We start from the raw sequence: 12,003 nt of genomic DNA on the forward strand, positions 1-12,003 counted from the left end.
TATCCTCATATGTGGCTATCGATTAAAAGCAAGTTGAAATAAAGCTGTCTTGCAAGCCTTGTGGAATCAACAAGGTCCTGCAAGGCTCTTGCTTCTTCTGGAAGTTGGTTCCACCAATAGGGGGCCGCTATAGAGAAGGCTCTCTCTCAAGTGATCTTCAATCTTGCCTCCCTCAGCCCAGGGATCAATAGGTTCCATGTCCCTGATCTAAGTACCCTCTGGGAAATATATAGGAAGATTACTGGAAACAACTTTGATGCAGTCATATCTGGGCTTTGATAGCACTTCTGATCAGAATATCATGTTAAAGTTTTGATAGAGGAAAGTTATTTCCTCAAGTGATATTAAATTGGCTGAACACAGTGGACAACATTGTCCCAGTAAATTTGCTGCTAGGGTTGCCAAGTCCAATTCATGAAATATCTGGGGACTTTGGGGGTGGAGCAAGGAGACTTTGGGGGTGGAGCCAGGAGACATTGGGGTGGAGCCAGGAGCAAGTGTGTGACAAGCATAAATGAACTCCAAGGGAGTGCTGGCCATCACATTTAAAGGGACAGCACACTTTTAAAAATGCATTCCTTCCATAGGAAATAATGAAAGATAGTGGCACCTTCTTTGGGGGCTCATAGAATTGGACCCCCCGGTCCAATCTTTTTGAAACTTAGAGGGTATATTGGGGAGAGCCACTGGATGCTATACGGACAATCTGGTGCCTCTACCTCAAAAAACAGGGGCCCCAGAGCCCCAAATACCTGCAGATCAATTCTCCATTATTTTCTATGGGAATAAGCCTCCTTAGGGAATCATGAGTTCCCAGCAGACATTTCCCTTCCCTCCCCCCGCTTTCTGATTATCCTGAAGTGGGGGGAGGGCCTCCAAACCAGGAGATCCCCTGACCCCATCTGGGGATTAGGAATCCTACTTGCTACATGAAATGGCAGTTTAGCATGCTTATTCACAAATAGGTCCAAAGAACTTGTATGAATATATCCATAAATAAATGCCACAGCTTTCTATGCTCATGTCTTTTTAGTCTACACCAGTATTTGCAAATCCGTACTGCAGATGTGCAAATAACAGCAAATTAACAAAGAGGAACAATAACAGACAACAAGGGATGTCAAAATAAAAAGGAAAGGAAAAGAAAGAGGAATGATGTGAATATTACCTCAGATATCCTTCCAACTTCATTGCCAGACTTTCTCCAGTGTCACTGTCTTCTTTATAGAAGACCTATAATTTGTTGGCTAGAATTCCATAACTTATCTATCACAACCCAAAGGAAACATTATACTCCACAGCATGTCCCTAGGTTGTGGTAGAGCAATTACTGTAAGCTTGGTTTTCTCTTTACTCTTAAGATCTCAATTTACTCTACAAAGTGATGATATTTCTATAACCATATCTATCTATTCTATTCTGATTAGGTAAAACAAAAAAAATTATTCATTTTTAAGAACAGGAAAAAACAAACAAAATTGCCTTCTTTGTATGGCATGATTGCTCATAGAAATATAACTGGTAGGTGGCAATGCAAAGAAGCCAGAAAATATTGGGCTCAAGTTAATATTTGGATTCAAAAAATCTTGAAAATACAAGTTAAGCATGTGCCAGAATTGTATCTTCTGAATATCTGTAGGCAAAATTTGCCTACGACCAAACTGAAAGTGTTACTGTATATAGTTACCATTGCTAGAACTTTGTATGCCAAGTATTGGAAAAATGATAGAATCCCGAAGAGAGACGAATTCATTAATAAGCTGTTGGAAGTCGCTGAATCTGATCTAATGTCCACAAGATTAAGAGAGGGTAATGTGCAAAAATGTCAGGAGGAATGGGACCCCATTTATAAATGGGTCAAAAGTAGAGGCTTCGACATGGAGTAGCTAGAATTTTCTTTTTTCCTTTCAAATCCTCTCCATCCCCCAGTGTGTATGATTGGGATGTAGTGGTAGAAGTTAGACATAGATGTGTTTTTGACTGTATGGCGCGCCCAAGCGTCTAAGGTGTTTGGAATGTATCTTTTTCGTACGATTAATGTTGATTGTATTTGTTCGTTCTTTATTCTTTCTTTTCTTTGTATGTCCATCTTTTCTTAATAAAATTTCAAAATGTTAAAAAAAAGAGAAAGAAATATAACTGGTAGACAAACTTCTCCCCAAGCAACTTGGCTGAAGTATTTATGCTTGTGCCACCTGCAGAATGCATTCCTCTAGCACTAGAGTTTTTCACTGCTCACTGAAAGGTATTGGTCTTGTGTTAGTGCAAGTACCTAATGCTGGAGGAGCATGTTCTACAATAAAGGCCTGCCTTTTCAATGAAAAATGGTGCTATATATGTAGAATGAAGGCATAGGATCCAAGCTGAAGTATCTATCACAGTTCATATGAAATATTTCATATATTACTAAGATTTTATTTGAATTGCTTTAAAAAAAAGAGAGGAAGGGATGAGGCTAACTATGTCTCTTCCATTTTGGCAGACTGGTGACTCTTTTAATTGTTTCAAGAAAACGAAGCAATATATCTGAGTCAGTTCTGTTTCTTGGCAAGCAAAAAAAAATGGTTTAACTACTTGTAAAGTACTGGGGTCGGCGCAGTAAGAGACCAGAGTCGGAGAGTGATTTCAGCAAGCTTTACTTCAGGAACACATACACACAGACTGAGCTCTGTTCAAACTTCCCGCTCCTTTATACAATTCTTGCCCCCTTCTGATTGGTCCTTAACTATCTACACGGATTGGCTATTTACAGGGCCCTAAGGGCCTATCAGGGTACAGTATGAGCCTGGATGTTGATTGGCTACTTATGTTTCAATCCTTCCCCTGATTGGGCACGCTTAGGCCTTCTCTGGAACCCTGGAGTGGAGTTCAAGCTCTGGCTTGTTCGGCTTCCCTCCAAAAGTAACAGTTCCCTCCAAAAGTAACAGTTCTCCCATTTGAGCCTAGGACACAACACCGCTCCCCCCATAGTTCCAGCTATCAGGTGACATAGTCCTAGAGATATGCCGGAGGGCGGCGGTCTCGTGTCGAGCGTTGGAGCTCCGAGGGGACTGGGCGTTCCGACTCGTTGGTGGTTCCGCGGCTGCAGAGCTGGAGACATCTGGGATGGCAGCCCCAGGAGACCTGGGTTCAGCTGCACGGTCGGGGGTCTCCTCCTGCTGGGCTGAAGTGGGCTCCACGGAACCCTGTTCTGTGTCAGGCTCTCGGGGACTTACGTTGTCCGGATCTGGAGCCTCTGACCTTGGCTCCCCGGCAGGCAGGCGACCTCGGAGTTGGTCGATGTGTCACCTCAGGAGATGTCCACCCTCCAAGGTCACTGCGTAGGAGACCGGTCCGGTGACGTGGTCCACCTTTCCAGGGAGCCAGGCGGGGCCAGTGGTGGCATAGTTCTGTGCCCACACTGTCTCACCTGGGTAGAACCCTCTGGGGGCTTTAAGGTGTTCCAGCGCTGGTCGCCTGTCTGGGGCTTGGTCAGGGTGCAGCTTGTCCAGCAGGGTGCTGATGCGGCGGCCCATGAGGAGTTCTGCTGGACTGCGACCTGTGGAGGCGGTGGGTGTGTTCCGGTAGGCCATTAGGAAACACGCCATGTCTTTTGGCCAGTCTGAGGGGCCCAGACGGTTCAAGGCCTCCTTTGCCGTGCGCACCATCCGCTCTGCCTGGCTGTTGGTGGCTGGATGAAATGGGGCAGAGCGAATGTGCCTGATGAGGTTCCTGGCCAAGAAGTCCTGGAACACTGCGGACGTGAATGCTGTGCCGTTGTCGGTGACGATGGTCTCCGGCAAACCGTGGGTTGCAAAGATGGCCCTCAGAGCCCTGATGGTCGCCTGTGACGATGGCGAGGGCACCTGGACCACCTCCAACCACTTGAAGTATGAATCCACTAGTATGAGTAGAGTCCGCCCATGGAAGGGGCCAGCAAAGTCCATATGCAGTCTTGACCAGGGGTTTTTGGTGGATTCCCAAGATTGCACTGGGCCACGTGGGGGGTCAGGCCTTGACACCTGGCACGTCGGGCACCTTTTAACCCAAGCCTCAATTTCTGCATCGAGGCCGGGCCACCAGACATAGCTCCGTGCGAGAGCCTTTATGCGGACTATGCCCGGGTGTGCCTCGTGCAGGGCTCTCAGCACTTGGTCTTGCAAGGGCTTGGGGATGACGACTCTGTTGCCCCATAGTAGGCAGCCTTTGTGGGTGGATAGTTCGTCTTTCTGGGCTGCAAACGGAGTAAATTCCGGCCCAGTCGAGCCTTTGGGCCACCCCCTCCCCACCCAGTTCAAGACACGGGAGAGGACTGGATCACGAGCGGAGCGGGCAGCAACGTCGCGGGCGAGCAATGGCCTGTCCGGAAGCATGTCCATCAGTAGGATCTGATGAGCCGGGGCTGGATCGGGATCCACGTCAGGCAAGGGCAAGCGGCTCAGGGCGTCAGCATGGCCCATTGCCTTGCCCGGGCGATGCACTAGGGTGTAAGTGTAGCCGGCTAGAAAAATGGACCAACGGAGAATCCGTGGGGACAACACCTGAGGGGTCTGCCGGTCCGATGCAAAGAGGCCCAAGAGGGGTTTGTGGTCCGTATAGAGGGTAAAGTGCCGGCCGTAGATGTAATCATGAAATTTTTTGACTCCGGCCACGACTGCCAACCCTTCTTTGTCGATTTGGGCATAGTTCTGCTCCGCCAACGAGAGGGTCCACAAGTAGTACGCAATAGGGACTTCGGTCCCATCAGAGAGTCGGTGGCCCAGAACTGCCCCCACGCCATAAGGGGATGCGTCGCATGCAAGGACCAAGGGCAGGGTCCCGTCGAAATGGGAAAGGACGGAGTTGGACGTCAGGAGGCCCTTGATATCCTGGAAGGCTTTAGCGTGCTGGTGGCCCCACGCCCAGGGTCGGTTCTTGTCTAGAAGTCGGTGCAGGGGTTCGGCCACCGCTGCCTTGTGGGGGAGAAAAGCATGATAAAAGTTTAGGAGGCTGAGGAAGGCCTGGAGTTCTTGCTTGTTGGTGGGCGCTGGAGCATCTCTGATGGCACGCAGCTTGGCGTCGGAGGGGTGGACCCCCTGGGCATCGATGGAGAACCCCAGGAATTCCACCCGATCCACGCCCAGGAGGCACTTCTCCCATTTGACCTTGAGGCCGGCTGTTTCAAAACGTTGTAGGACTCCTTTATGGCGGGCGGCGAATTCTTCAGGCGAGGCTGCCGCGATCAGCACATCATCGAAGAATGGAGTGACTCCGGGAAGTCCTTTTAAAAGAGAGTCCATTAGTTCCTGGAACAACCCCAGAGCCACACTCACGCCAAATTGCAACCGCTTTACTCTAAAGTCCCCCTGGTGGGTCACAGTTGTTTAGGCGTTGGCCGTGGCCTCATCCACTAGCAGCTGTTGGTAAGCTTGGGCCAAGTCCAACTTGCCGAAAATTTTTGCGCCGGCTAGGGTGGCTAGAACGTGGCTGACGATGGGCACAGGGTATGCGTGGGCCTGAAGAGCCTTGTTGAGGGTGCACTTATAGTCTGCACAAATCCGCACCTCCCCACTGGGCTTGACTGGAGTCACGATGGGAGTTTCCCAGGTTGCGTGGGTGACAGGCTCTAGTATTCCCTGTGCAATCAGTTTATCCAGTTCCTCCTCAATTTTAGGCTTGAGCGCGAATGGAACTCGCCTCGCTTTAAGCCTAATAGGCCGCACTGTGGGGTCGAGGTGTAGTGTAACCGGGGGACCCGTGAAGCAGCCCAAGATGCCATCGAAAACGGCTGGGAACTCTTCGCAAACCTTGTTAAAGTCCACTCCGACAGTCTTATTGACCCCCCTGATCTGTAGTCCCAGGGGCTTGAACCAGTCAAGACCCAAAAGGTTTGTAAGGTGGTTCTTGACCACTAGCACTTGTAGCTGGCCCTTGAACCCCTTGTATTGGACTGGGACCGGGCCCACTCCCAAGATAGGCACCTTATTCTTCTGGAAGTCCACTAAGGTAAACCCCGGGTCCCTGAGACGAGGCCTCAGCCTGATGGGAATTTTAAAAAATGTCTCTGCCGCTATAATAGATGATGCTGACCCAGAGTCCACCTCCATGTGGCAGGGCACCCCCCCCCGATCCCTACATTGACCCGGATTTTGGAGGGCCTGACTGGCGAGGGTAGGTACTGTACCAGGTATCGGTGGGCGTGGAGAGCGTCGATTTCAAAGTCTGGCTGGCCTTCGGAGTGCGCAGATCTTTGCGGGACGCGTGCTCGGGATTTGGATCTGCAGGCGCAGGCGATGTGGCCTTCCTTGTTGCAGAGTCAACAGGTGGCATTCCGGAATCAGCAGGTCTTCCGCTCGTGCTGGCCCCCGCAACTTGCACATGCAGGTGGTGTCTTGTGTCTCATGCCCTGTGGGATGTGGGTGGTCTTCCTTCCTGCTGAACGATAGCCCGTTTGTAGAGCTCTGTCCGAGTCCTCCGTAGATGGTTCAGGGTTGATCTGGTGTGCCGCAGCCTGTCTTGTCGGCCGTGGCTCTGCTGATCTGCCCTTCTCCCAGCTGGTGGCCACGTCAATTACCTTTGTTAGGTCGCACTTGGAGAGGGACAGGAGTTTCTGCACTAGTTTTTCGTCCCTCAAGCCCCATACAAACTGGTCGAGAAGGGCTTCGTTGAGGTCTGCAAAACTGCATCGGCTTGCCACCCGGCGCAGGCTTGTTAAGAATGCCATGGCGGTTTCGCCTGCCTTCTGTGTCCTTTGTCGGAAGTCCCAGTGCCAGGTGAGCTTGGTTGGCTGGGACTGGAAATACTTCTCCAGAGCGCTGATGATGTCGTCCACCGGCGTCTCTGAGAGCTTCCTGGGTTGGAGAAGAGCCCTGGCTAAGTCCACGGTCTCTGTGCCACACGTACTGATAAGCAGAGTTTTCTGCATGGTAGTCTCTGTAATCTTCCGGAAAGTCAGGTATGACTGGAAGCCTTCGACCCACGAGTCCCACAGCTCGGGGCGATCAATGCTAAAGGGCTGTAGGAGGTTGGCTGGAGCCTCCATTCTTGGCAGCGCATCTGGGCGGCTTGCGAGCTGGGGTGTGCGCAGAGCGGAGGTGCAGACCCAGATGGCTCGGATTTAGTCGCCTTTCCGTGTTCCTGGTTCTGTTGCTGGTTCTTACTGGCATCCCATCCTCATCGCCAGTGTAAAGTACTGGGGTCGGCGCAGTAAGAGACCAGAGTCGGAGAGTGATTTCAGCAAGCTTTACTTCAGGAACACATACACACAGACTGAGCTTTGTTCAAACTTCCCGCTCCTTTATACAATTCTTGCCCCCTTCTGATTGGTCCTTAACTATCTACATGGATTGGCTATTTACAGGGCCCTAAGGGCCTATCAGGGTACAGTATGAGCCTGGATGTTGATTGGCTACTCATGTTTCAATCCTTTCCCTGATTGGGCACGCTTAGGCCTTCTCTGCAACCCTGGTGTGGAGTTCAAGCTCTGGCTTGTTCGGCTTCCCTCCAAAAGTAACAGTTCCCTCCAAAAGTAACAGTTCTCCCATTTGAGTCTAGGACACAACACTACTTCTCCTCTGGGTTACTCAGTCCTACACCAATCACGGACTAGCGGGCGGGGGGGAGGAGTGGCATTATTTGTACGGGAGGCTTACTCCTTCAGGGCACTCCCGGCCCCAAAGATTGAGGGTATTGAATGTGCCGGTCTGGCATGGGAGGCTGGAGAGGGGTTGGCGATCTGGCTGGTGTACCATATGCCTAACGCACCGGCCAGCGCCTTACCGTCCCTACTTGAGGCGGCGACGGGCTGGGCACTGGAGCACCCAAGGTTGATAATCTTGGGTGACTTCAACGTCCATGCTGATGACCCGTCCTCCAGTCAGGCGACAGACCTAGTGTCTTCCATGGCGACACTGGGACTCTCTTAACTTGTTGTAACCCCCACCCACCAGTCTGGCCACATGTTGGACTTGATCTTTGTGGCCTGGGTTGTAGTGAGCGACATAACCGCCAAGGCGGTGCCATGGTCGGATCACTTTGCCCTCAAGGCCCGTGTAGATATGCCTCCCCAAACCTGTTTAGGCGAGGAGCCCATTATGGCTCGCCCGCGGAGCCAGATGGACCTGGAACGGTTCCAAATGGCTCTGTGGGATCCCTGGCCCTCTGGCATGTCTCTCGATGGCCTGGTTGAGTCCTGGAATAGCCGGCTCTCTAGGGCCATCGAGGAGATTGCACCTCGACGCCCTCTGCGACCTCGGATTAGGCCGGCTCCGTGGTATATCCCGGAATTACGCCGGCTGAAACAAGGCCTTAGACAGCTAGAGAGGCAATGGCGACGTACCCGTGACGAAGCGACTAGAACATCCTATAGGAAGTTTATGAAGTCCTATGAGATGGCAATCAAGGCCGCAAAGAAAACATACTTTGCGACCAAGATTGCATCTGCAAATTCGAGCCCAGCTCAATTATTTAGAATAATTCGGAATCTCACTTCATTGCCACAGGGCAATTCAAAAGCTAAGGAATTGGAGATAGGCTGTGAGGCTTTTGCGAATTTTTTTGCAGATAAGGTCCAATCGCTCCGCCATGACTGGCCCGCCAACTTAGATGCAGTAAGTGAACTTGAGGCCCAATGCGTGTCTTCTGATTTAATCTTGGATTGCTTCGACCCACTCAGCTTGGAGGAAGTTGACAGAATTCTCGGCACTGCACGATCCACAACCCGCGACCTGGACCCATGCCCCTCCTGGTTAATTAAGGCCTGCCAGGAGGAATTGAAATGCCTTATACAGGACATCATAAATCGATCTCTTTCAGAGAGTGTTTTCCCAACACCCCTGAAGGAGGCAGTGGTCCGCCCTCTCCTGAAAAAAGTTACATCAGACCCGGCCGTATTGGCACATTATCGGCCGGTCTCAAATTTGCCCTTTTTGGGCATAATTATTGAGAGGGCTGTGGCGTTGCAGTTGCAGGACTTCTTGGAGGATGCTTCCACCTTGGACCCATGCCAATCCAGCTTTCGCCCGGGCCATGGGACGGAAACAGTCTTGGTCGCCCTCATGGATGACCTCCGACGGCAACTGGATCGGGGCGGCTCGGCAGTATTGCTGCTGCTCGACCTGTCGGCGGCGTTCGACATGGTCGATCATCGGCTGCTGACCCGCCGCCTCGCCGATGCAGAAATTCGGGCGCTAGGCTTACAGTGGCTCTCCTCCTTCCTCGAAAATCGGGGACAAAGGGTTGCAATTGGGGGGAAGCTGTCTCAGAGACACCCACTCTACTGTGGGGTGCCTCAGGGGGCAGTTTAATTGTTTAATATCTTTATGCGCCCCCTTGCCCAGATTGCACGGAGGTATGGGCTTGGCTGTCATCAGTACGCTGATGATACCCAGCTCTATCTATTGATGGAAGGCCGGACTGGCGATGTCCCTATAAATTTAGACCGGGCGCTACAAGCCGTGGCTGGCTGGCTCAGGCTGAGTGGGCTGAAGTTGAATCCAATGAAGACTGAGGTCCTTTGCGTGGGCCGGGACGGACCAGGAGGAGAGATCATTCTGCCGGCTTTTGACGGTGCACCACTGATACCAGTGCGCAGGGTCAAGAGCTTGGGAGTGCTACTGGAATCCTCGCTATCAATGGAGGCCCAGATAGCCGCCACTGCTAGATCCGCCTTCTTCCATCTCAAGAGGGCGAGGCAGTTGGCTCCCTTCTTGGAACGCGATAACCTAGCAACTGTGATCCACACAACGGTCACCTCAAGACTAGACTACTGCAATGCCCTCTACATGGGGCTTCCCTTATGTCGAACACGGAGACTTCAGGTTGTGCAGAATGCGGTGGCCAGGCTGTTGGTGGGACTACCTAGATGGGAACACGTACGGCCTGGGCTGCGGGATCTGCATTGGCTGCCGGTCGTCTACCGTGTTCGCTATAAGGTGCTGGTTATTACCTTTAAAGCCCTATATGGCCGAGGACCTGCCTACCTTAGGGACCGCCTCTCCCCATATGTTCCCCTGGAGAGCACTGAGATCTAGCTCCCAAAACCTCTTACAAATCCCTGGGCCAAGAGAGGCTAGACTGAAGACAACCAGGGAGCAAGCCTTTTCAGCAATGGCCCCTCAATGGTGGAACCAACTTCCAGAGATGGTGCGAGCCCTGCGGGACTTGAATCAGTTTCTTCAGGGCTTGCAAAACCTTTCTCTTTCAGCTCGCATTTAAGTCAGGACCAGACCAAATTGACTAAATTGTTTGTAGCCTTAACCATCTTATGCATAACTGTAACTGACAGTAATGATTGTATGACAGTATGTATAATTGTGATTGATAGTAGTTATAGCACCTGTTTTATCTATTTTAATTAATTTATGTAATAGAACTGTATTTTAAATCATCGTTTATTTTGTATTTTAACTAAATCATGGCACACCATGTCTGTGAGCCGCCCTGAGCCCGCCTTTGGCGGGGGAGGGCGGGATATAAGAATAAAACTTACCTTACCTTTACCCAGTGGTGGGATTCAAATAAATTAACAACAGGTTCTATGTTGTTGGGTGATAGAGGGGAAGTGGGCGGGGGAAGGAGGAGACTGGAGCCGGCAGTGAACGGAAAGGAGTCTTAGCTTCGGCAGCCCTGCGTAGTGCTGGCAGCGGCGGCGGCAGCAGCAGCAGCAAACAGCAGCCAGACAAGCAGGTGCCCCACTAGACACGCGCGCACTGAAGGAGAATGGGGTGGTGGGGAGGGAAAGGCGAGGGCGAAGCCAAACCAGCGGTCTGAGGAAAACGCGCGTGTGAGAGGATGCCGAATGCTTTGGCGAAGCAGCTGCTTCGTCAGGCACACGCGTAGTGTGTGGCCTAATATGCAAAGGAGCTCCTGCTAGAATTCCACCCCTGCATGACAGACCTATATAACCATAGCTTGTTATTGCTATTTAGTCTCTGCTTGTGTCAAAACATCTTCAACAGTTTGCATGCTGATTTGCTGTTCACCTATGTAAAGGCATCTGCCTATACAGATGCCTTTACATAGGTGAACAGCAAATCAGCATGCAACCTGTTGAAGATGTTTTGACACAAGCAGAGACTAAATAGCAATAACAAGCTATGGTTATATATATATGAACAGTTAACTTCCATTTCTATGTATCTGAGGAAGTGTGCCTGCACAAAAGCTCATATCTTACCTAAACATTGCAGGGGCCTTTAAAGGTGCCCCTGCCTGCACTCAACATTTGACCAGACCAAAGAATCCGACTTGGCATAAAGAAGCTTGAGGAATTCAAGATGAGAGAGAGAGATTGTTGAGGAGGTCCCGGAGAAGCGCAGTCCCTTCCGCTGTCCTGCAGAGAGGCATCTCTTGCTCCTGGCATCTGCCGGGCATGTGGCAGCGGCAGGCCCTGCTGCAAGCGCTTTTTGCATACAGCTGAGCTGGCGCACAAACCCAGGCCAGGCGAAGGGCCTGCTGCAGCATGCCCTCCATCCGCGCTGCTGGTGTGCCAAGGAGGCAAACGTTTCCTGCCACCGGCTGCGCCGCTCTCGCTCCGCCTTGGCCAGGGGGAAAAACAACAAACAGTCACATTCTGGAAGGATAAAAAATCCCCGGCAAGCCAGTCGGGCGGGGGAGGGGAGGGGGCTGCCAGCCAAGGAGACGGAGACTGCCTCGCAGGCCTGCCCTTTCCCCCGGGCAAGCAGACCAGAGAGAGGCCGGCCAGCCAGCCAGCCAGCCAGCCAGCCGGGGCCACGCTGCCTTCTGCCCTTCGCGGTAAGCCAGAGAAGCCCCTCGCCAGCCAGGTCGGTGCACACGGATTCTCTTCGGGGTTGCGCGGCGGGATCTCCAAGAGCCCAGAGGGAAAGGGACGCCAAGGTAGCATTCCACCCTCCCTCCCCGCTTACTTCCAAGGGTCCCACTTCTATGTTGTTGGGTGATGGAGGGGAAGTGGGCGGGGGAAGGAGGAGACTGGAGCCGGCAATGAACGGAAAGGAGTCTTAGCTTCGGCAGCCCGGCGGCGGCAGCAGCAGCAGCAAACAGCAGCCAGACAAGCAGGTGCCCCAC

The sequence above is a fragment of the Heteronotia binoei genome, chromosome 4 (assembly GCF_032191835.1).
Source record: "Heteronotia binoei isolate CCM8104 ecotype False Entrance Well chromosome 4, APGP_CSIRO_Hbin_v1, whole genome shotgun sequence".
NCBI lineage: Eukaryota > Metazoa > Chordata > Lepidosauria > Squamata > Gekkonidae > Heteronotia > Heteronotia binoei.